At 40.1% G+C, this 24639-nt stretch overlaps 1 long non-coding RNA gene across 1 annotated transcript; it reads left to right on the forward strand.

Annotated features, from left to right (window-relative positions):
* The first annotated feature begins 1415 nt into the window (after nt 1-1415).
* LOC134297972 (uncharacterized) lies at nt 1416-23058 on the forward strand. Its single transcript, XR_010004925.1, has 3 exons — nt 1416-2192; nt 14290-14416; nt 20738-23058. It is a non-coding gene; the product is annotated as an uncharacterized LOC134297972 (long non-coding RNA).
* The last annotated feature ends 1581 nt before the right edge of the window (nt 23059-24639 follow it).

Here is a 24639-nt window from a genome sequence, read left to right on the forward strand (position 1 = left end):
TAAAGTAGAATCTCACTTATCCAACATTCGCTTATACAATGTTCTGGATTATCCAACGCAGTCTGCCTTTTCGTAATCAATGTTTTTGTAGTCAGTGTTTTAAATTCATTGTGATATTTTAATGGTAAATTTGTAAATACAGAACAGTAGAGTCTCACTTATCCAACATAAACGGGCCAGCAGAATGTTGGATAAGAGAATATGTTGGATAATAAGGAGGCATTAAGGAAAAGCCTATTAAACATCAAATTAGGTTATGATTTTACAAATGTAGCATCAAAACATCATGTTAGACAACAAATTTGGCAGAAAAAGTAGTTCAGTATGCAGTAATGCTATGTAGTAATTACTGTATTATGAATTTAGCACCAAAATATCATGGTATATTGAAAACATTGACTACAAAAATGTGTTGGATAATCCAGAACGTAGGATAAGCGAGTGTTGGATAAGTGAGACTCTACTGTAATTATTACATAGCATTACTGCACATGGAACTACTTTTTCTGTCAGATTTGTTGTATAATATGATGTTTTGGTGCTTAATTTGTATAACAATTACCTAATTTGATGATTAATCAGCTTTTCCTGAATCCCTTCTTATTATCCAACATATTCACTTATCCTGCCGGCCTGTTTATGTTGGATAAGTGAGACTCTACTGTATATTGATAATCTTATATTATCTGCTTAGAACTGGATTATATGAGGCCCCTTCTTCACAGCTGTATAAAATGCACACTAAAGTGGATTATATGTTAGTGTGGAGTCAAGATAATCCAGTGCAAAGCAGATAATATAAGATTATAAATGGGTTATATAGCTGTGTGGAAGGGCCTTGAGTCTACACTGCCATATAATCCAGTGCAAATTAGATAATCTGTGGAAGAAGCCTAAGTGAGGCCTAAGTCTGCCTGTCCCCTGGGCTGAGTTGGTTGCTAGGAGACCAAGTGGGCAGAGATTAGCCGTCTAACTGACAGCAACTGGATAAAAACAATTACTCCTTTCCCTCTAATTAGGACTTTATTTTTCTTTTATTTTTGTTGTATCAACCTAGAGGCATGGATGATGGGTTGTGTTGTCAAATTTCAAGGTTGGGGGGCCTGTAGTTTTGTTGTTTTGTCAGTCACTGTGATGCCATCACTCATTTATATATATAGAAGGGTAAAGGCTTCCCCTGATCTTAAGTCCAGTCATGTCTGACTCTGGGGATTGGTGCTCATCTCCATTTCTAAGCTGAAGAGCCAGAGTTGTCTGTAGACACCTCCAAGGTCATGTGGCCGGCATGACTGCATGAGGCGCCGTTACCTTCCCGCCAGAGCAGTACCTATTGATCTACTCACATTAGCATGTTTTCAAACTGCTAGGTTGGCAGGAGCTGGAGCTAACAGCGGCCGCTCCCGCCGCTCCCGAAGTTTGAACCTGGGACCTTTTGGTCTGCAAGTTCAGCAGCTCAGTGCTTTAACACACTTCGCCACTGGGGCTCCTTACAATATAAATAGTTTACTTGACAGAGCTTTAAAGGGCCTTGCTTTTGTCAGCTGCCACTATTTTCCATGGTGCTGGGATCCCAGGACTATCATGTAGTAACTATCAGTAACTTTTCTACATGCTGACTTCTAGTGGCTTTCATTTATAATTGTGAAAATTGACTGTTGTTTCATAAGGTCATTTTGTATAGGTTGCACAGTCTGTCCTGGGAAAGAGATCACATTGGCCTTCTCAGAGAGATTAGTTTGAAGGAAGAAAATTGAAGCTGAGGCTAATGTTCATTTGCATTATTTTTACCATCAGTGAAAAGAGAACAAAAAATGACAGAAAATTATTAGGGCTAAAATATTCCTATGATAATCAAATATCCTTTTGAAATTAGTTTCTTTTCTTATGAGTGGGATAAATGCATTAGCATAGCAATGTGATGTGATGTGTCAAACCTGAGAAATTTGCTATCTGTATTTGCAAATGTTCTGTCATCTTCTGGATAGAGGAATCATTAAAGTGTGTGATTTCTTGGAGTAGAATCAAGACAAGTTGCTTGGCATGTTATGTTGATTCACTGCATTAACAAAAAGTGCTCCCATTACTTATTGTTTTAATAAAAACTTTATCTTTCATAAAGATTTATCTGTTGTCTTAGGATAACAGAGAATGCCAGAGATTGGGATCAAGATCTTTTTGCAACATATGAATATGTAAGTTATGTTATACACAGAGAGTAACCTTTTTTAGACAATGCACAATGGTATATTCAGCTGAAATTGCCCAACTGAAAGTGCAATCAAGTACACAGTGTTTAGCTGCATGATCTCTTGTTGACTATATTTAAAATTTTTCAAGGAAGTACTGCACAAATTATGATCCACTAATTGTTTGTCTGTCTTGCTTCTTTCTTAATACTCATCTGATGAGATAACACCGTATAGGGGAGGAGAATCCAAGAACAACACAAACTCAAGAACATTTTGGGTATAAAATAGGCCACAACTTTTTATTGGTTACAGAACAAGGGTTGGCTGCCATGCATGGGTCCTGGATCAAAGATCAGTCAGTCCGATACATCAAACCAAGCCTGGGTGCTACCGAAACCAAACCAGGTCATTGGTACCTGTACACCCCCAGGGGACCACCGGATACTCCCCCCTCTTACCAATGAGGGGGGGGAGTAAGCAAGCCAGATCCAGGGCCTATGCCAAACTCCAACCAGGAGTTGTGATGAACAAGCAACCGAAACAACAAGTAACAGAAACAAGAACAATGAAAATCTAGGGTGGGAGGGATGGCACAAAGAAAAGCAGGCCAACTGCCTGTTCAGGCCTACCGGGAGGCCTAAAATGGGGCTGCTGGGCCAGCCCCCCTGTAGGTCTAGCCAATCCGAAGGCAGGGATGGGCCCGCCTCCTATTGGCCCAGGGTCCCAGTGGCAGGAAAGTTCCCTACCGCACAGGGGGCTTCTGGGAAGGAGAAGCCCCCCACCGGTGCCATGACGGGGCCAGAGAGCACCCCACACAGCAACAGGCATAGCCTGGTAAGTCAGCTCATGCATTCTGTAGGGAATTTTATGGATCTAATGAGAATTCCAATGTATTTGGTATACAGTATAGAAATTCTCCATGTTGAAATAAAGGGTTGTATTTCTTGCAAACATTGAAAGCCACAAAAGTAAAATAAAATCAGGTGGAATAATTTAAAATTCAAATAAAATACACTTTTTTTAAAAAAAACCCTCAAATGTACATCTTATAGTGCAGCATACTTTCTGACCAATTTTTCCCAAAGTGAGGCCACCCTATTGACAATCAGAACATGCCAGGGTTTGTTGCATCATAGTTCACCCAGTATGATATACAGAATGGACTACTTGTGGTTTAGTGGTATGAATGAACTACTATGACTCTGAAGATTAGGGTCTGAATCCCCATGCAGCCATGAAAATCTTCTATGTGACCAGTCTCTACAAGTCGAGAGGCACACTCTCATTATCTGACCAGAAAAAAGTCATATACATACATGGAGCCTAGAAAGTTGTCCAAGGCAAAGTAGTGTGATGTCTCAGGTACCTTTGGCCCCTGATCCAGCAGCCATTGCGGATCAAAATGAAGAGAATTTGGGGTTTTTTCCCACCTCAGCAAAATTCAATCCCTTTCCAGATGTCTCCTGTTGACATTGCAGAGCCAGAGCCAATTAGGAATGCCCTTGAAATGTTGCCGGCTCTTCCCGGATCTCCGGAGAGTTTAGAATTTGATAGAAGGGCTACTTTCCAAACAGATCGCTCTCGAAGACAAAGTTTAAGGAGAAGTGTGAGATTAGCGGAGCGAGGAGATTGTGGCTAAGCCAGTTCTCCTGGGAAGAACTGAGGAGGCAGGCATCTGGCACCTCGTTGTTAGCAGCTCGTTCTCTTGGGAACATTTGGGGAGTCACGCACCTGCTTGAGGGAAGCTGTTGGACTTCAATAAAAGTTCTGTGCAGAGAATCTCTGTTGCGGTGTCAACTGGACTTCTAAAGGAAGAATACATCGTCTCTTGATCCTGAGCTTCTAAGCGGCCCGTTGGCGTGCTTACTCCCGAGTAGACCGGGCGTAGCGGCTCGTCCCTTGCCAAGTTTGGACTGCGTTTCAGATCCACCATGAACAGCCTTGCCTTGCCTTGAAACCTGGTTCTGGACTATTATTTCAAGTACTTTCCTGAGGAACTTTGCTCCTTTCCCCACTCAAACTTCCAATAAGTTTGAGTGTGTTTTGGTGATTGGATTTTGGACTTTGGACTCTTGGACATAAAACTTTCATTCTTTGGACTAATTCTGATCTTTACAAAAAGGTCAACTGTTTGACTATCTATTCTGCTTATTTTTGTTTGAAACTTTTATTGCTTTAATAAAGACATTAGATTGTTTATTGGCCTCCGTGTTGGTTCCCAGTGTTCACACTGCCTAGGGGTGTTACAAGTAGCAAGTTCTCAAATGTTCCAAGGCATGAAGAAAACCAAAGAAGAATAACAAGAGATATAGCTGTTCTAGAGGTCAAGGAGCCAAGCAACTGAAGGGCAAATCAGAGCTTGTGCCAGTTTGTTGAATCATTGCATGTGGCAAGAATTCCCCTCAGCTGCTGAAAAATTATCACTCTGGTGAGAATTTTAAATGCCCCAAATTCTGACTTCCAGGATTCTACAGAGTGGTATCATGATAGCAGGAATGGGATGGATCACAATAATTGTTTATGGTGAATAGTCCTCAGAGATAGCACATGGAAAAAGTGGCCTTTTAAAAAAATTATTGAAGTATTTCCAAAGGGGGTTAAATATTTTTTAAAAATTTAAAAATAGGTAAAAGGAGAAAAGGGCAAGGGATGGGAGAGGGAGAGAGGGAAATGGAAGGGTGGGGGAGGGCGGTGTCAGGGATCATGGGGGAAAGATTGGGGGAAGGGGATAAGGTGTTGGGGGACCTTAGAGGTTTCCAATCTTCTGTATCTTGGGCTATAATAGTCCTTAGTTACTTAACTCCCTATTCTTGTTTTGGTCGTTCCTTAATTTTTGGGTCACAAGAGGTCAATATTTGCCCTTTTGTAAAGTCAAATCAATATCTTCATTTTTTCTTGTTTCAGTTAGGGGATGGCTAATAAAAATGATGGAAATCATGAGTGTGGATCGACTATCGAACCTCCTAACAGACCATCAAAACAAAGCTAGACAAGAAACGGATTGGACACCCTTGTAAATATATATGAAAAAAGTGGCCTTTCAGTCACCCTGGTGCTAAACAACAAGATGCAAGTCAGAAGCTTTTGCTATCTAAGCAGTCATCTACAGGAAAGTGAAAATGAAGCAGTGGAAAAGTATTATTATCCAGCCACTCATCTATCCACCTCATCAGATGGGGTGATTTTAGCATCCTAGAATGCTTCCACCCCATCTGGAGGACTGATGAGCTCACTGCCTATCAGACAATGCAAGGGGAGCTTTCTGTGGAAGCCCCATCCCCAAACGGTGTGAAAGAGTCACCAGATGCTTTCCCAGCAACATGGGAGGCTTTCCATTTTGTACTGGCTCCAATGGAGCTCCTTTGGAAGCCCTCTATATTTTGTACTATTTTAGCCACTGAAGTAACTGACAGAGGAAAGAACAAACATAGGGATTTCTGTAAAGACAAGCATTTGACTGTGCAAGATATGATCAATGATCTTAATGCGCAGTCTTATGTGAGCATTGACTGGATACCTGCTTGACTGGATCAAGCAAATAACAAGCTTTGAAAAAAGCTTATTTGGCCTTGTTTATGAATGCATGGAGGAATAGTTGTAAAGATGGAATGACATTCACAGCCTTTCCATGCTTCATTACTTTGCAAGTGACAGTAATTAGGTCTGCCAAGTAAGCCATGAGCAAGCATTCATTTAGATGATCATTTCCCCCTGACTTCAGCAACGCTACATCTTTTGCTGAAAGGATTTTCCTTTTTTAAATGACTTTATGGAAACAGAGAGTTTAAAAGGGAAGAAGAGAAGGTTATAATAGCAAGATGTGATAGCTCCAGAACTCCAGAGAATAGATCAGAAGAAATCCATATCCAGCATTTGTTTGGGCAGTTACAAATGCATAATCAGGAATTACACATTTGTGACTGTTTTGCATCCACAATCTGCATGAATTCCCTAGTTTGGTCCTCCACTTCCCACACATTGGCCAACAGCTACTGTGATGAATGAGGGCCTATTATTGATTGGGAAGCAGACTTTCCACCCCCACCCCGTATTAGCAGTCTAGGCTCAAGAGAAAATTGTAATAGGGACCCTATTTTGGCCTCCTGAAATAGATACTGCTCATTCAATGCAAGTTCATTGCAGTGGCTGCTGCCAGGTAAATAGGAATGGAGTTGGGATCGGGCTGGGAGTTTCTGGTAACCTTATAACTGTGCTGTTTATTGCATTCATAACTGCCTAAATTCATTTTGACCTACATCTTTAATTAAGTAAATTCTGGCCTAAATTTTCTTTCTTTTTATTTTTTTAATTTTTGTAAAATAAATCAATGCATATGTAATACAGCAGACACATAACATCCTAAATTTTCAACTATGAGATCTCCAAAAGTTTTGGGCAACAATTCCCATCTTCCCTTCATTTGGTCATGCAAGCTGGGGTTTCCTATAGGAACTACCTGTAGGAATCAGATTAACCTATAAGACACAATCACTGATCCATGAGTCATATGTGGTCCTCAGGGATCTTTCACATCGCTCAAATGTCCAAGCTGCTGCTGATGCCAATGCTCAATTTTGTGGTTGCTTCGCCAAACTGCCCTTTAAATTGTGTTCCCACAGCTTTATCACATTGCTGGTTGAAGTGGAAGAACAAGGAATTTTCTTGAGAAGTAGGATAGATAGGTTTAAATTAGTCTTCCCCCTGACTTAGGGTCTGTGATGATAGTTGGGTTGGTTCCCAAACAGAATTTTCCCCACTGCTACCCCATGTTTCTCAGGCTTACATGACACAAGGACACAGATGACAGTCTTCTATTCTCACCTTCCTTATCACAGCAGTCTCCAGCTGTGACAAGGGTCCCACCTGTTTGGTGTCACATGTTCTGTCATCAGTTGGGGTCATGGGGTGTGGTGGGAAGATGGGAGAGGAGTTGTTTCCTCCCTTGCACAGTGTCCTGTTGTCCAGGGTGATGTGAAGGCATGCAACAATGAACAGGTAGGATCTTTGTCATGCCAGAAACTCCCATGACATGGTGGGTGGTGGGTTAGTTAGGGTGGCTGCCCAGTAGCACCAAACTATGGTACATTCAGGCAGTGGTAAATCCCTCCCCTCTCTGCAATGGCTGCGGGAGTCCCTTTTAGGATCATAGCTGGGGTTGGTCTGACATGCAGTTCGTTGGATTGACCCTAGGTTATGCAACTGCGTAGTTCCATCCCAAGCAAAAATTAAGTGGCTTAATTTTCTTTGCAAAATATTTAGCAAATATATCTCAACATATTTCTAAGTCCTCTTCCTCAGTAATTTGAGGTTTAATGTATTTCAACTTTATTTATATTCCACAAACTGGAACTTAAGGTGACTTGCAAAAAGTAATAAAATATAATTAAAATAAAATATGCAAAAATAAGTTTTAAATTAGAATTAGAGCATTTATATTCTTTCATTGAAATAAAGATTAGAAACAGTGCAGAACAATAAAAGAAATTTGTTAAAATTGGATTTCCAAAGGCTTGCTGAAAAAAAGGTCTCAACCTGCCACTGAAAGGACAACAAAGAAGAAACCACCAAAGGTTCTCCACCTAGTGTTTTGAAAACTTGCAGGATATATTTTATGCTTTTAGTTAGTCCAATAAAGGTATTGCTGTTTTGTGGATTCAGAGTTTTATCATAGATTTTGCTTCATATCCAGTGTACCTACTAGGGCCGTGCATAATTTTGTTTTTAAGTAGTAAGTTGTATCTACGTTGTAAATTTGTATACACTAACAGATATTGAGAAACATGAGGGGCGCCCACACAAAAACTTAAGAATAAAAATTCAACCAATACTTTTTGGTTTGAATTCTGTAATGTTCGGAAGCCTATCAAAGTCAGTTTTATTTTCAGTGTGGGGTGAAGCCAAAAAGCCTGCTATTCCTCTTTAAATTAATGGCCTTTTGCCACAAGGAAATGAGTTTCTTGTTAATTGAGTTTCTGGGAAAGCTTTATTTGCCAGTGTGAGTTTCTGCCAGAGCCTGATCCCAGAAGGGCAGTTGGTTCTCACAGAAGCAGAGGCAGCAGGAGGACATTTTTGCTCCCTGGCTTCAGGTAGGATTTGGCTAAGATTTGGCTAAGATTTTAAACTGAGTTTGGGCTTGGCTCCTGTGGTCAAAGTCTAACTGTTGTGTGACTGTTGTGTTGAAAGAGAGCCAGGTACTTAAGTTGATTGACAGCAGGCATTGTCCCCTGTTAATTGAGTTTCTGGGAAAGCTTTATTTGCCAGTGTGAGTTTCTGCCAAAGCCTGATCCCAGAAGGGCAGTTGGTTCTCGCAGAAGCAGAGGAAGCAGGAGGCCTTTTTTGCTCCCTGGCTTCAGGTAGGATTTGGCTAAGATTTGGCTAAGATTTTAAACTGAGTTTGGGCTTGGCTCCTGTGGTCAAAGTCTAACTGTTGTGTGACTGTTGTGTTGAAAGAGAGCCAGGTACTTAAGTTGATTGACAGCAGGCATTGTCCCCTGTTAATTGAGTTTCTGGGAAAGCTTTATTTGCCAGTGTGAGTTTCTGCCAGAGCCTGATCCCAGAAGGGCAGTTGGTTCTCGCAGAAGCAGAGGAAGCAGGAGGACATTTTTGCTCCCTGGCTTCAGGTAGGATTTGGCTAAGATTTGGCTAAGATTTTAAACTGAGTTTGGGCTTGGCTCCTGTGGTCAAAGTCTAACTGTTGTGTGACTGTTGTGTTGAAAGAGAGCCAGGTACTTAAGTTGATTGACAGCAGGCATTGTCCCCTGTTAATTGAGTTTCTGGGAAAGCTTTATTTGCCAGTGTGAGTTTCTGCCAGAGCCTGATCCCAGAAGGGCAGTTGGTTCTCGCAGAAGCAGAGGAAGCAGGAGGACATTTTTGCTCCCTGGCTTCAGGTAGGATTTGGCTAAGATTTGGCTAAGATTTTAAACTGAGTTTGGGCTTGGCTCCTGTGGTCAAAGTCTAACTGTTGTGTGACTGTTGTGTTGAAAAGGCACCTTTACTAACTATCCTTTGCAGTACATACAGGAAACAAAGCAACATAAACAAATACACAAAGACGTGGTTTGTTGCAGTCTGCACATAAAGTGCGTGCATATTACTTAACTGTACAAAGATCCCACTTGGCCACCACGCTCACCAAGAGATGCAACAAAAGCAAAACATTCCCATCACATGCACCAGCTGTGGCATGTTCCGCTTTTTCACACAAAAACTAGACAACTACATCTGCTCCAAATGCAAACAGATGACTCTGATGGAGCAGAGGATCCAACAGCTCGAGCACCGTATTAAGACCCTTAAGGACATTCAGGCACTCGAGCTCTTCTTGGACACTGCACAACACGCTGCTGTAGATCAGCAGCCTGCATCACACCAACACCACCAAGACCATGATCAGGAACCTTATGGGGAGATCAACTCAAAGGTAGACAACCCTCAGGCTTGGAAGGATGTCACCCATAGAAGGAGACGCAGGACCAGGCAGCCTCCACAGAACTCCTCTGCTCAGCTGCATTTACACAACAGATTTGAAATTCTTACATCATTAACATACAATCAGGAAACACATCTTGTGGAGGACCACAGTTTCTTAGATACCACTCAGTGGACCATCCTGGATCAATGCGCAGGGGATAGCCCTGACAGGGACAGTGCATCACCACAGTCACACTTATGTAATCATGCAAATGCTCCATCCCCAATCATAGACCAGGAGCAACAGGAACATCCTTGGGAGAGTAATGGGCTCTCGGATGTATCTCAATGGATTGTCATTGATGAATGCACTGGGGATGTTGAGGAGGAGGACAACACTTTACACCTACATGATTCACTTCAACAGGAACACTCTTCAGGGGACATACACACTGTCTTGCACAAAAGGGACCCTGTCAATCCTCAAAGGAAACAGGTCTTGGTAGTAGGTGACTCCCTCCTTAGAGGAACGGAAGCCATCATTTCCAGACCGGATGGGATGGCTCGAGAAACATGCTGCCTCCCGGGGGCAAAAATACACCATATCACTCAGAGGCTCAGCAGGCTCCTAAAGCCCCATCACCCTCCCCACCTTATGTTGATTCATGTAGGTACCAATGACACCGCTAGGCATACTTTTCAAAAGATCACAAATGATTTTCGAGCTCTGGGAACAAAGCTAAAACTGTATAATGTACATGTGATCTTTTCATCCCTCCTCCCCGTTGTAGGACATGGCTCTACAAGGGCCGGAAAAATAGTACAGGTCAATAACTGGCTCAGAAAATGGTGCCAAGAGGAGCATTTTGGCTTCCTTGACCATGGTCTACTCTTCCAAGAGGATGGACTACTGGCAAGCGATGGGGTGCATCTCACACAAGTAGGAAAACATCTTTTTGCACACAGACTCACAAACCTCATCAGGCGCACTTTAAACTAAATCCACTGGGGGAGGGGAACAACAGCCTGGCGAACACTATATTACCCACGACCACAGGGAACCGCCGTAAGGCTAAACGGAGGGCTGCACAAACACAGCAAGGACCAAGTACAGAGAGCACAATAATCCCAAATAAACAGTTCGAGGGGAGGTCACAGGGGCTTACATGTCTTTACACTAATGCTCAGAGCATGGGAAATAAGCAAGACGAACTCCAACTCCTAGCACAGCACCACACATACGATGTCATAGGCATCACTGAAACCTGGTGGGATGACTCCCATCACTGGAATTTAACCATTGAGGGCTATAACCTCTTTCACAGAAATAGAACAAAGGGGAGAGGAGGGGGAGTAGCTTTATATGTCAAAAACAGTTACGTTGCAGAAGAAATGCAAGACTGTAATCCGGGAAACCAGCTTGAAAGCATCTGGATAAGAATCAAGGGAACCGGGACTCAAAAAGATCTTGTCGTGGGTGTCTACTACAGACCTCCGAGTCAGGATGAAGGACTTGATGAAGCCTTCTGTCAACAGCTGACCAAACAGGCACAAAGAAGAGATATAGTAGTCATGGGCGATTTCAATTATCCCGATATCTGCTGGAAAACAAACTCAGCCAAGAGTACAAAGTCCAACAAATTCCTCACTTGCCTTGCAGATAATTTTATGGTCCAGAAGGTAGAAGAGGCAACAAGGGGATCAGCAACTCTTGATCTAATCTTAACAAATGTGGAAGACCTGATCAATACAGTTGAAGTGGTTGGATCCTTAGGGGCAAGTGACCATGTGCTCCTGCAGTTTGCAATACAAAGGAATGCTGAAACTAAGACAAGTCAAACACGCATTCTGGACTTTAAGAGAGCTGACTTCCAAAAAATGAAGGAATTACTGAGCGGCATTCCATGGACGCCGATATTAAAAAACAAGGGAGTTAAGGATGGATGGGAGTTTTTCAAAAGTGAAATACTCAAGGCGCAAATGCAAACAGTGCCAACAAAGAAGAAAAATAAGACAAGTGCAAAGAAGCCAGAATGGATGTCCAAAGAACTTCTAACTGAGCTAAAGCTCAAAAGTGACATGCACAAGAAGTGGAAAAGGGGAGAAATCACCAAAGAAGAATTCAAACGTATAGCCAACTCCTGTAGGGAAAAGGTTCGCAAGGCTAAAGCGCAAAATGAGCTCAGGCTTGCCAGGGACATAAAAAACAACAAAAAAGGTTTTTTTGCTTATGTTGGTAGAAAAAGGAAGAACAAGGAGGCGATAGGGCCACTGCAAGGAGTAGATGGGGTGATGGTGACAGGGGATAGGGAAAAGGCAGAACTGCTTAATGCCTTCTTTGCCTCGGTCTTCTCACAAAAAGAAAGCCATCTTCAACCTCAGCAACATGGAATGGACGAAGGATTGGGGGAAATCCAACCCCAAATAGGGAAACAAGTTGTCCAGGAACACCTGGCCACTCTAAACGAATTCAAGTCCCCAGGGCCAGATCAGCTACATCCAAGAGTATTGAAGGAACTAGCGGAAGTTATTTCAGAACCACTGGCAATCATCTTCGAGAGTTCTTGGAGAACAGGAGAAGTCCCAGCAGATTGGAGGAGGGCGAATGTGGTCCCTATCTTCAAGAAGGGAAAAAAGAACGACCCAAACAATTACCGTCCGGTCAGCCTCACATCAATACCAGGCAAGATTCTGGAAAAGATCATTAAGGAAGTGGTCTGCAAACACTTAGAAACAAATGCGGTCATTGCTAATAGTCAACACGGATTTACCAAAAACAAGTCATGCCAGACTAATCTGATCTCTTTTTTCGATAGAGTTACGAGTTGGGTCGATACAGGGAATGCCGTGGATGTAGCATATCTAGATTTCAGTAAGGCCTTCGACAAAGTCCCCCACGACCTTCTGGCAAACAAACTAGTAAAATGTGGGCTAGACAAAACTACGGTTAGGTGGATCTGTAATTGGCTAAGCGAACGAACCCAAAGGGTGCTCACCAATGCGTCGTCTTCATCATGGAAAGAAGTGACAAGTGGAGTGCCGCAGGGCTCCGTCCTGGGCCCGGTTCTGTTCAACATCTTTATTAACGACTTAGACGAAGGGTTAGAAGGCACGATCATCAAGTTTGCAGATGACACCAAACTCGGAGGGATAGCTAACACTCCAGAAGACAGGAGCAGAATTCAAAATGATCTTGACAGACTAGAGAGATGGGCCGAAACTAACAAAATGAAGTTCAACAGGGACAAATGCAAGATACTTCACTTCGGCAGAAAAAATGGAAATCAAAGATACAGAATGGGGGACGCCTGGCTTGACAGCAGTGTGTGCGAAAAAGATCTTGGAGTCCTCGTGGACAACAAGTTAAACATGAGCCTACAATGTGATGCGGCAGCTAAAAAAGCCAATGGGATTTTGGCCTGCATCAATAGGGGAATAACGTCTAGATCCAGGGAAGTCATGCTCCCCCTCTATTCTGCCTTGGTCAGACCACACCTGGAATACTGTGTCCAGTTTTGGGCACCGCAGATGAAGGGAGATGCTGACAAGCTGGAAAGCGTCCAGAGGAGGGCGACTAAAATGATTAAGGGTCTGGAGAACAAGCCCTATGAGGAGAGGCTTAAAGAGCTGGGCATGTTTAGCCTGCAGAAGAGAAGGCTGAGAGGAGACATGATAGCCATGTACAAATATGTGAGGGGAAGTCATAGGGAGGAGGGAGCAAGCTTATTTTCTGCTGCCCTGCAGACTAGGACACGGAACAATGGCTTCAAACTACAGGAAAGGAGATTCCACCTGAACATCAGGAAGAACTTCCTCACTGTGAGGGCTGTTCGGCAGTGGAACTCTCTCCCCCGGGCCGTGGTGGAGGCTCCTTCTTTGGAGGCTTTTAAGCAGAGGCTGGATGGCCATCTGTCGGGGGTGCTTTGAATGCGATTTCCTGCTTCTTAGCGGGGGGTTGGACTAGATGGCCCTTGAGGTCTCTTCCAACTCTACTATTCTATGATTCTATGATTCTATGATTCTATGAAAGCAGCAGAGTGGGACAAACTGAGTGAAAGACTGAGAAAGCACAGAATTCTGGGAAGTGTAGTTTGGGAAGATGAGGAGCCTTATGGCAGAGAATTCAAAAGGCCCTGCCCTAAACTACATTTCCCAGAATTCTGCTCAGCATCAGAAAGCTCCTATTAGGATGGGCGAGAGATTTTTCCCTCCTAGCAGCAGCCAGAGTTCCAATAAATTGTTGAATCTGCAAAGAGGAGGACTGACTGATAGTTCAATACAAATAAGTAAATCAGTGCTGGGCTGGGAAGAAATCATGAAATTGAAGTTAAATTGGTTAATATTCAATGAGATAGCTGCTGTGCCTTTTTAAAAAACATTTTTTGTTAAAAAAATTAAATTCCCCAAAATTAGTAGATTATGAATATTTCTGAAACTTAGGGGGGAATGATCCCGTTATCTTGTGTCATTGTATAGAAAATTCAAGGTGATACGAGCTCTTAAAAAATGTTGTTTGTAAAAACTTTGAAAATTCCCCAAAACATCCTGAAACTCAACGGACTAATAGTGGTAAATGTATTCTATAAACGTAGTAAGTTTCATGCCAATAGCTGTAAAAATGAGGAGAAAGAATGTCCCCTACCCCCTAATTTCGTAATGAGTATTGAAACATTTTTTATTGATTGTACAGGCCTAGCAGCTACCCCTGAATATGTTTCATGGATCCGTATGTATTTGTAGCAAGTCCCTGTGCAACATTTTAACCACAAGACCAACTCTTTATACTTTCAGAGAGAGGAAAAGAGTAAGATTGAGCGGTAAGTAAAGACCCCCTGCTCCCTATGACCCAAAAATGAGATTAGTTTATAGAAATATTAAATATTTATGAAGCAATTTCACAGAAATTGGAAACTGGCTCATTATAAAAAGTGACAAAGTTAGCTCAAAGAAATGCCCTCAGAAATACAGTTGAGAAATAGCAATCTGTTTATTTTAGGAAGTGCATACGTGAGTGGTCTGTTACGTGATTTCCATATACAAATATATAGACTTGTTCTAGTTAAATAAGTGATGATCAGATTGAATTTGTGTGTTATGTGATCAAGTCAGATTAGGAAACATTAATGTAGCTATGCTGTTTCTTTAAATTGTTTGGTAATTTGTTTTCTGTAATTAGGGTATTAATCAGAACCAAGTAGTTTTATCATTTTGGCAACTTTGGAGAACTGAAGACTAATAGAAATGGAAAAGTGTTGGAGACTTAGGAACTCATTGCTCCTTGTTGTGTGCCTTCAAATTGCTGGCAACTCTAAAGCATTTTTGGACTTTCTGAGCTGTTTGAAGCTCAGTCTAAGCACTTGTTTTCAAAAGAAATGACCTGGACCTTTCTTGTCCTAAAATGTGCAAGAATTAACTCACAGATTCAGTTTTGGATAGAAGGAAGTATGGACCATTATAGACCCAAGCAGGTCTTTTTCTATTAAGAACATTTAAAACATTAAAGAGTAGAGTACTTTACAGATTTCAGTAGCAGGATAGTAACATTAACTATTACACATATTTAACTGACAAATACATTATTATTTATGATCTCAATTTGATTAAATCTACAGTTCCATAATGATTTTTATATTATTCATTTTGGCAAGGGTAAGACAGATAATGGCCCTTAGTGTTCTACTTAATCTTACAAATGAAGGAATATAACCAGTTCCAATAACTTTCTTGATTGAATACAGTGGTGATTTATACTTCACAGCTCATTTGATTAAGATCTTTGTCTCTTAACAAGGCAGTACAATGGGCTTGAGAAAGGGGAGACAAATAAGTGTAATTAATAATTACATTCAAAAATCTTTTTTACAGAATTCCATTAAATGCATCATGCAAATCAAGATATACAACAATGAATTACATGAGCAAAACAGGATTTGAAGAGCACATTGTAGAACACATATGATGTCCACTGCATGATATGCTTCATCATTTTGTTTGTGTAATAAAATGAAAATTAATTAAGGAGTGATATACCTGCTCTAACTATATTTTCAGCATAAAACTCTTTTTTTTAAGGATTGAATAAACACATAAAGTCATGGTCTGTTAACAGTTATTAGTCACAATGGCTACACTGATCTTCTGTGGCCAGAATTACAATCAGACATCCTCATTTGTAAATGTGATTATGTTCTCTCTAGGTCTTCCAGCACAACCCTTTGGCCAATATCCACTGGAAATTGTCTGAGCTTTCTGGAGATAAACTGCCTTCATGCTCACCGTTTAGTTCAAATTTCCAGATGGCATTTCACTATCAGTTAAACAAAACACAACACTGGTGTACAGAACTTACATCTGATTTTCAATAACCACTGTGGGTATAATTATAGACTTCTGTTATAGCAAACTATGATGAACCAAACATTTTGTTTTTGAAAGTGGAGTGACAGAAAATAGAACACCTGGTACAGCTTCCCTTTTAATGGGAATGGCTGCAATCAATACAGTATCCTTGGTCAAGGAACTTCGAAAGACATGCCAAAAAGGTGTGGAGATTGAGTACGGCCCCAGGAGCATGTAGGCCGGAATCACACTTACCTAGCACATGTGGGGGGTACTGTTCATCAATATAAAAATCTTATCACATAAAGATCTCAGTCAGAATTATTGTAGTCAGAATGGTCACCACAGCTAACATGATAGGCAAGGCAGGGATAGAGCATCAGGTCTGGTGAGAGAATGGTTAGATCGCCCTTCCCCACATGCTGTACTCCCAGTGGAAACTGTCTCCATAACTTCCAACTTTCCACATGTGCCCATGCAACATCAAATTGGGACTTGTATGACCAAGATGACAAATGTCAATAATGTGAAAGAGAATAAGAATAGTGAACCGACACATGGAACGGACTCAGATTATGATTTTGGTTGGCATGATTTTAATAATTGGTTTTAAATTGTATTGTTTTAATGTCTTGGTTTTTAATGAAACTGTTTATTTATTGTATGTTTATTCTTGGCATCGAATTGCTGCCCCTTAGGAGTTGAGAAGGGCAGGATATAAATTAAGTAAATAAATAATAAATCTATATATATAAAAGAGTGATGGAATCGCGGCACCGAGCAAAACAACTAAACTACGGGGCCCCCAACCTCGACATTGGACAACACAACCCATCATCCACGCCTTAAGGTTGAAACAACACAAAATCACTTCACGCACCTCCACATGGACAGAACCCACATCGCACCATTGGAAGCCATGCTGGGAGGGAGGGAAAGAGAAAGCATAATGGCTGCCGTGAGAGGGAAGGCAGGCAATGGGAAAAAGCTGTCCCCTGAGTCCTAGCGCCCGCCCATCATCCGTGGCCAGCCAATATCTCCACAATCTCCACCATAAAAATTATAATAAAATCCTACAGTCACAGAGATAGGAGAGACCCCTAAAGGCCAGCCAGTCCAACCCCTTCCTGCCATCAAGAACACAATCCAAACATTCCCAACAGATGGCCATATAGCCTCTTGATAATAATAATAGTAATAACAATATCATGGAATCCTAATGTTTGCAGACACCCCTAAGAATCATCCAGTACAACCTCCTTCTACCACGCAAGACCACACAATCCAAACACTCCTGACAGATGGCCATCTACCCAATATATAATAATAATCATGATAATAAAAATAATAATCATGATGATAACAACAACAACAACAATAATAATCATAGAACTATACCATCCAATAATTTGGAGACACCCCTAATGGCCATCCACCCCAACCCTTTCTACTATGCACCAAGACACAATCTAACCATTCACAACACTTGGACAATGTATGCATATTATACAATACTACACAGCGACAAAGACCCCCTCTACTCTCACCACTTTCACATTACACAAACAACCAAATACATACTAAACATAAAGACAACCATACAACGGACATTCAATACCACCACTAACTCAACAATTTCTCACCAACACCACCAGACAACGCCACAGCAACGCGTGGCCGGGCACAGCTAGTAATATATATAAGCTAAGAGGCTGTTGCAGCTTGCTTTTGCCTGGGCCTTGCATTTTCCCCCTCCCTTCTCTGTCTCCCCCCACCCCCAGCTGGGTTAACTGAGTGTAAACTACAGTATGACCTCTGCATCTGCAAGTCTATTATTAATGTTTCATTTAACCACATCTGACAAAAGATGTCCTCTCTAGGTATTTTTATTATGACTCTATTGTCCGGTAGCTTGATTTCAAAAGCTTTTGTTATTATTCTCAGTTTTGTATATGCACATGAAGTCTGGGAACATATCCCTCCCTCCTCACTTCATCACACATGGAGGGCGGGAAAGGGTACATTGGTACCCTTTCCCATCCCCATCACATTTCAAAAAGGGAGGCAATGCATAGCAAAGCCCTCTCTGCCATCACATTGGCTTTTGGGACCAAAAGTGCAGGTAGCTCCACTTTGGGGGAAAAGTGGGTGGGGCCTGCCACGAGTTCTGTGAATGGTAGGCTCTGTCAAAGCCGTGCATGAAGGTGACAAAACGGGGCATTTGTGCCCCATGTGAGGAGGTTGCCAGTCTGTTCTTGTTAAATTGAGACAGATGGTGGTATGCATCTCTTATTTATTTATTATCTATTTATTTACATCATTTTTACCCCACCTTTCTCACCTGAGGGGACTCAAGGCAGCTTACAACAACTGCCTTTCATGGTGTTCAGAAACCAAAATATGCAAATAATTAACAGCATGGTTTTTATTTTATTTTTAGTGTTGTTCCTTTTTTCAGAACTTCTATCTTTTTATGCAGGCAAATAAAAATACAGGAGTACAAATCTATACAGCATAAGTTGTAATTTTTTACTGAACCATCATAAACATGATGGTTCGGGAATGAAAAGGGAAGAGGAAATAGCACTTTCTGACTTCCTCACTTGGTTGTGATGTTGTAATAAATGGTAATGCATATATTTGCAATACTTCTAAGCAATACACCAGATCATTTGTTATATTGCTGTATTTATTGATATTGAATTTGTTCACAAAAAGAGAGAATTATTATCACTCTGAAAATTAATGATCCAAAATTGTGTGGTTACTAGATATGTTGTTTCAATTTAAATTGAATTATCCAGAATAATTTGCTGTGATTTACTGCATATAAGGAAGGATTGATAGTTTTTGGATACAGGATAGCAGTTTAAAGCCAGGCATTTGGCACTCATTTATGTCAGCATTTGGTAGTTTCCTTTAAAGACCAATTGATTTGGAGCTGTATTGATTAAACAAAAATACAAGGTCAGCCCCAGGGTACAGAAGTAGTGGTATTGAAACAGCAGTTAGTAGTTAATTATTAGTAGTGAATTGTAAATGCATTTGATGTTGAAAGAAAACCCTGTCACCATTCTGTTTTTCAATGTTCCAAATAACTGTATATACTTGTGTATAAGTGGCCGTCATGTATAAGTTAAGGATAGGATTAGGTGCTAAAATTATGAATTTTGCTTTAACCCATGAATAAGTAGAAGGTAAATGTTAGAGACATGCTACAAAAAATATATTCTTTTTAAAATGCATAGAGAAAACATACTTAGGAAGAGCTAAAGAGAAGGAGAGTTCCAATGCAGCCAGGGTGGTCAATTGCATTGCTGATCTCAAAATGTCTACATCTCTACAAATGCGGATCAGAAAAGGAACATAAATGAGAAAAATAATGCATCAGAAAGAAGAGTAAGAAAAACAATCTGCCTTTATTGGGAAGGCAGTGATAAGGGGCAGAGATGAGAAACTTTTATCCCATTCCCCCATTCTTGTCCAAACTGTTGATGGTTGTAGATATAAATAAATAGAAATAAATAGAAGATTTACCACAGTTTTTGAATCAAGATAAACCCTGCAATGTAATAAAGTGTCATTCAGGCTTGTGCAACAAGTACCTTTACTTCAGTTCAAAAGTTCAAACAGGGCAACAATATATACAATAGTCTTTTGAATTCACACAGAGAACAAAAGAGAATAAACAGTCTCTTTAAATATGCCTCATTTGGCTTATAAATAATTAGGCTTCAGAGAGCATGGCAGCCATTTCCTCCCTGGCAATTTCAGTCAGTTGCTCTCCTCCCTCTCCAGATGAAAGTGGCAGTTAAAACCATTTGCCTCAGCATTGGAATTCTGTTTCCTGACTGGTTCAGCCAATCAGGTATCGCCACATGCCCTTTCCAGTCAACTCACCACGTCATGGTGCCTTTTTTACAAAACCTCACACAGACCAGAAAAAGAAAGGCAGTCTTTCTTCTTTCCTAGCCTTCATTTTTGACTTGAGTAGAGATCAGAAGCAGTGGAAGAATCATTTTGGGTCCATGATATAGAGTAGAACATTTGTCATTTTAAAGAAAGGCTTGTTTTTCATGAGATTCTCTGTAGCGAGACTATGGGGCATGTGCACTATGGAATTAATGCAGTTTGACCGTGGTTCAAAACTGTGGAATCCTGGGATTTGTCATCTTACATAGTTTTAACTTTCTCTGCTGAAGAGTGCTGATGCTTTCTATAGCATTGGTCCTTGACAGTAAAAGTGTCGTCAAATGTGTAGATCTACCCTTAGATGATCCTTTTTAATACATGAGGGAAAAGAAAGGAGGGAAAAGGAAGAAAGGGGGACAGTTTTCTTTCTCCAGTTTGAGCAAGTAAGAGGTAATCAGATGGGAGCTTCTCACCTTTGCTACTTCACACAGGGTCCCTATTCCAGTACTGACCCATATATAAGTCAACCCAGGATTTTGAGGGTGATTTAATTGTATTTTTTTGATCAATACACAAGTATATACAGCATTTCCAACAATTTTGCATACATTAAACGCATCCTCCATGTTGTGAAATAGACATAATGTAGTGTAATGTAACTTGATATATGAGAGAAAATGCACCTTGACAGCTGCCAACATAGATTTGGAGCACTCTTTTCAAAATGAGAGAATTTACTTAAAATTTGGCATGCAAAGTGATGAAGGAGGTGCTGGCAACAATGCTTTAAAAAGGAATGCCAAATTAATTTTTGAAAGGGGGATGGACATGTTAATTGTATCCCTATCAAGAATATAATATGATTTCCCTTTTGCTTCTCTGCCTAGGAATGAAAATGAAAGAGAGTGACAGAGAGACAGAGGGTACAGGACTAGAAGCCACATCAGTATCAAAACAAATCAATGAACTGCAATGAGAAGCAAGTAGAACTACTTCAAATTACCTGCTGACCTATGGCAACCCCATGATTTTCATAGGATTTTCTTAAGCAAGGGTTATTCAGAGGTGGTTTTGTGAATTCTTGTCTCTGAAATGTAGCCTATTATACCTGATATTCATTGGCAGTCTTCCATCCATGTACTAACCAGGACTGACCCTATTTAGCTTCCAATATCAAATAGGCTCTGGTGCCTTTAGGATATTTAGACCCACCAAATGGTGCCAGAGCCCTACATTTGTGAACACAGCTATTAAAGTTCAAGCTATCTCATCAAGGCATCATTAATATATCAAGCAAATAGAGACAAATGCCATGCCCTCTTCAATCTATGCAAAACTGCTTAGGACACAAATACCAAAACTATTACACTACGTTAGAAGACAAAAAAGCCATGTGTAGACATGGTAAAATATGAAGATACATTAAAAGGTAACAGGATTGCAGGAAATACAAAGCATGCATTTTTCCAAGCTTAATATGTACCAAATCCCCTGATGCAAATCATGGAATTAGAGGGTTACAGTGCACTGGTCACATTGACTGATGATAATATTTTTTTAAAAAAATATTAAGTGACAATGTACATGAATAAATTATCAGCTACATAACAGACTTGATGGTCCAATTATTCGCAACTCTTTTGTAGAAGGGAACTCACTCTATCCTTGGCGTAGCCTTGGGACATTGAGTTCCTCCTTCCATCCCTTGATCTTTGTTGATCTGTGTCCTGGAAACAATAGCTGTGTTTACTAGCGGTAGGCATCTTAGCTAAATTTTGAGATAATTCAAATAGACAATCCAGTAGATATACATTTCAATTCAGAGTGAGATGAATTAATTTAAACTGATCTGGGGAATAGGTTGGAAGAAGTCCTTGGCAATAGTGGGAGTTTCGAGAAAATGTTTCAGGATGAAAATATGATATGGATTTCTAAAATAAAGTCAGTACACACAGGAACAAAAAAGGGGACTTCCAGGTACTTCTTACTCATATGGAAAGACTTTCAGAAAAACGTAAGCTCTTGCTGAAAAAAGCAGAAAATATTACATAGATGGGGAGAAAAACTACAAGATGTTTACATCTCATTTATCAGAATAAAGGAAGCAAAGATTTGTGGGGAAGAGGTTTTATTTTGTGTGGGATAGGGGGTTTGGGTGTGTGTGTGGTCTGTCGTGTGTAATATGTCTTGTGTTGTTGTTTGAATGTTAGGGTGAACTCTTATATTTAATTTTTTTAATTAAAAATGAGTAGAAAGCTTAGACTGAAAATAGTGGATATATGTCTATATGTCTTAAGTTACTGATAATAATATCTACTCAATGTCAGAATTAACTGTTTGATTGACTATTGTAGATATGCATGTATACATCAAAATTATTGTTATCTGACTATATCTGCTTTGATTTGTTGTTCTGTTATGTACCATAACTTTAATAAACTGTTTACCCCAAAAAAAGAAAAAAGAAAAATATAGTACTCACTTGATAGCTGTCTTGATCTTAACACATGATGTGTCACCTCTTTAGGAGTGAAGGTGCTTCTTTTTGGATTTAATGTGATATAGCAAAACTCACTTTGCTCTGTAGTTTCTGGGGAAATCTGGTCTGTTGCTTTTTTGTATCTGTGTACAATTTAGGTTGGGGTAGTTTTGGTGACAAGGGGCAGGACAGGTTGCTGGGTGGAAAATGTCACCCTTTTCTTTTTTATATGTCCACCGTGACTTAATGGAGGGGTATGCTTTTTTATATTAAAGATCTCCCTTTCTTTGCACTGGGAAGTGTTGGGGTGGGGGAGAGGGGCAATGGCAAATTACTCTAAGTAGAATCAGTGACCCAAGCAGAAAGGAAATGTCAGGGACTCCATCCCTACCACTACTGCTTCCCAGCACAAAAATAAAATATTTTTAGATGGGAAATCTGTGGAGGTGGGGAGGACGGTCCCTGCCAGACAGCTCATTGGCAGAGCCCTACTGGGAGGTCATTTGCTCAGAACGAGGAGCCCAGGGTCAATCATTATAGCTCCTTGCTATTGGCTGCATGGCTGGGTACCTCATCCTGAGATTTTCCAGTGATGCTCTGTTGGGAAGCTATTTGGCCTGCAAGGCAGAAACAGGGAAATTACTTTGGAGGAGAAGGAGAAATAAATTTTCTGATTCAAATTTGAAGTTTGGGCAGCAATATATTTTCGTTTTTTTGGTTTTTTTTTTTTTTTTTGAATCTTGGGGAACTCCAGAACTGAATAATTTGAAATACATTTGGGTTATTTTGGTGGTGTAGACAAGCCTTTAGTTCACTGTATTATATGGTGATATATTTCTTTCTTCAGGCACACTTTGAATCAGTCTTGAATCTGCACAATATATACTCTAGCTCCTGGATTCTTCTTCCAATTGTAAGAAAAGTTTGAACAAGACATGTGTGTTAGATAAATGACCGAAGTTAAACTGAGTTTTTAGACCATAGGAACAATTGATAATAACAACAGGAATCTTACAGCAAATATGACAGGCATATAAAGAAAAATGATTCATTATTCTCTGAGGAAATCAAAAGGAAAATATGAGAGCCAACATAAATGGGAACCCAATTGTTTTGCAAGCACACTACAGAGAAAACAAAATACTGACATAAGGGGATTGGAGAGCAATCACAGAAGAAGCTAATTTTATAAAATGGTGCTATTTTATTTTTCCGCAACTCACTGAGTAGATAATCGAAATGCATTTTCTCTGCACTCTCAATTATTCCTCAGAATTTTTTTGTTGAATCTAAGTACATTTTAATTTCATTCTAGTTTCAACAGAAAACATTTTATGAACAACAGGTAAAATACAATTTTAAAAACCCCAGAATCTCAACACTATTGTCTAAGCTGTCATTCAATATACAGACATAGCGGGAAACCACCATGAATACCAGATATTGTCAGTTATATTTCATAGGAAGAATAACCTGAAAGTGATAACTCTGCCAGTGACTTGACGAAACATACACACATTTTTGAAGAATTGTAGAGCTTATATTGTTAAGGTGCATTCGGAAGAAATTTGATTTTTATCCCAAATTGAATTAGCCATTATCGAGATTATGCAAAAAGCCACCAACAGAAGTTGAAAGTTGCCAATACTACTTACAATTTCACAGTAAAAAATTTGCAGAACTGCTTGAAACTAGATGTATTACTATTTGTGGCAAATTTAAAATAGTTTATATTCTATGTGTATGATAAAAATTGAAATAACAATGTCCTCTGATTTTCTTTTTGAAGTGACAGTATACATTTTTATTTTGAAGTTTATTTGCTGGCTATAGTTGGATCCTTTTCATCCCTAGCAGGAAAATATTTTTAAAACTGAAAGCATTGTATACTAAGGATTTTAACATGTATTTCTTGAAATATTTCAGTTAATCACAAACAAGGGAGGAGAGGAATATGACTTTAACAATAACATAATATTTACAAAGGAGGGGAAAATACGAGAAACATGAATAGAGGGAACCAAAGCCACACACTCCTGGCCTGCCTTCTCTACCTCAGTTTTGCAATGTTGCTTCTGGTGGAAATCAAAAAGGCCTATAGTAAATGTGCCTTTTGGCTGAACAGCTGAATAGTTGAACATGATTACTGAGAGCCCTTCCAGACAGGCCAAAATTTCAAGAGGAGAAATGAGCTATATAAAAGGACTATATTATCAAAATGGAGACAAGGATTTCAAATTATCAATCTTTTGTTATATTTAAGGACTTGATCCCAGATGAGTATGCAGATCTGGGTTATCATAGACCTGG

The sequence above is a fragment of the Anolis carolinensis genome, chromosome 1 (genome assembly GCF_035594765.1).
Source record: "Anolis carolinensis isolate JA03-04 chromosome 1, rAnoCar3.1.pri, whole genome shotgun sequence".
NCBI classification, from domain to species: domain Eukaryota; kingdom Metazoa; phylum Chordata; class Lepidosauria; order Squamata; family Dactyloidae; genus Anolis; species Anolis carolinensis.